General features: G+C 60.2%; 1 pseudogene; it reads left to right on the top strand.

The window, feature by feature from the left end:
- Positions 1 to 1,079: 1,079 nt before the first annotated feature.
- Positions 1,080 to 1,224, top strand: LOC123826482 (annotated as a pseudogene).
- Positions 1,225 to 1,692: the final 468 nt, after the last annotated feature.

The following is a 1,692-nucleotide window of genomic DNA, read 5'->3' as shown; positions in this document are numbered from 1 at the left end:
ACGCCCTTTCCAGACCCAGTCTCTTCTTCACGCCCTCCCCGGACCCCCGCCTGTGAGTGTGAGTCTGTCTGGGATCACCCCGTTTGCTTGGGGGTCTCTCGGGCATCCTTCGCCTCCCAGGGGTGCTCAGGGCCGTCCCTTCTCCTCCCCCACCTGTGTGTCCACTCGTCCCCTGTTCCTGGTCCCCAAACGGCCTCGTACCTTCCACGCACTGGGGCAACAAGGGTCCCGAGAGAGGCCGGCCCCTGAGGGGCTCCTGCACTGGCAGAGCCCAAGAGCCAGATGCCTCTGAACCCCCCAGACGTTGTGGTTCAGGGCACCCCCAGTACACTGTCTCTTGGACACCCCAGCTTCCCGAGGGGGCCAGCGGGTGCTCGTGAGGTTCTCCCCGGTTACCGTGGTTTTGCCAAAATCTAACTTACGTTATTCGGATGTGAGTTTTTGTAATAGTTAGCAGGTCGATGGGTTTGTAAAACATTTATTCATTTTTGTACTTTAAGCAGTGCTGTGATCTGATATTGTAAAATCATACGCCTGTTCTGGAAAATGCCAAGACCTGCACGGATGCTGACGCATTGCTTGCAAAACACTAATGACAAGCACCGACCGCCCCAAGCTTTGCTGCGTGAGCAGCCCGACTGGTTGACCCTGAGCCTCCCGACCCATGTGCTCCATGACCGCGGTGTGACAGAGGCCTCCGCTGGAGGGGAGCGACGCCGGAGACCTCGCCCAAGGTCACCTGAACAGCCAGGGTCCAGACCTGCCGTTTAAAGCCTTCCTTGCCTTTCCGGCCACACCTGCCGCCTCTTACGGACACCCTACCAAAGTACGTGACAAATAAGCTTCTACCTTCGTCCGCATCCACCCCCTGACCTCATGGTCCACAAACACGCAGTCTGCTGGTTGCTCGGAGAGGAGACGAAGTTTTAACAAGAACACAGGGTTTTCTGTGTTCTTCCCCTCGGCCGCGCCGTGGACGGCAGGCATGGGTGACACTAGTGTCCTTGCACACCTGTTTGGCGACACCGCCAGGTTCCCCTCACCTCCACCCCTTTGTCAGGGAAGAACTTGGGGCACACACCCTCACCTGGCGGGGAGGCCCGTGGCTTCCCCGGGGCGGGGCTCCCCCATAGCACCCCAGAGGTGCTGACCCCTGCCATGTCCCCAAATGTCGGACACCTGCCTGTGTGCTTAGTGGTGGGGGGGCTGTGTTCCCGCCCTCTCTGCCCCCGCCCCATAATGTCTATGCACAGCGAGGGGATTCTCCCCTAAGAAAGACGACCTCAAACTGTGCACCTAGTATGCGCCCAAAAGACGGTTCTCCCCGGGATCTCTGCGCCGTGGGCTGAGTGGGGCTGCCCACTGGGGAAGCAAGTCGTTTTTCTCCGAGACGAGCGGAGAAGGCCACGGTCAGTGTGCGTTGGCCTCAGAGGGTGAACAGGGCGCACTGGACAGTGGGCTGGGCCCCTCTTCCCCGGTGGAGTTTTTAAACCAGGCGCCGTGACGGTCCTCACCCCAGAGGCCACAGACGCCCTCTGGCTGGCACACCCAGCCCCGCCCACTTCCCTGGCCCCAGAGCCCGCCCTTGGGACTCAGGCCATCCAGGCGTTATCACAACGTTTCACGTCTCCGTAGCAACGGATTCTCCCCCAGGGAGTCTTCAGACCTGACAGTAGAAGCAGCTCACATTCG

Source organism: Phyllostomus hastatus, unplaced genomic scaffold (assembly GCF_019186645.2).
Source record: "Phyllostomus hastatus isolate PE091 unplaced genomic scaffold, TTU_PhHast_1.1 phas_contig_80, whole genome shotgun sequence".
NCBI lineage: Eukaryota > Metazoa > Chordata > Mammalia > Chiroptera > Phyllostomidae > Phyllostomus > Phyllostomus hastatus.
This window is presented reverse-complemented; position numbering and strand designations above follow the sequence as displayed.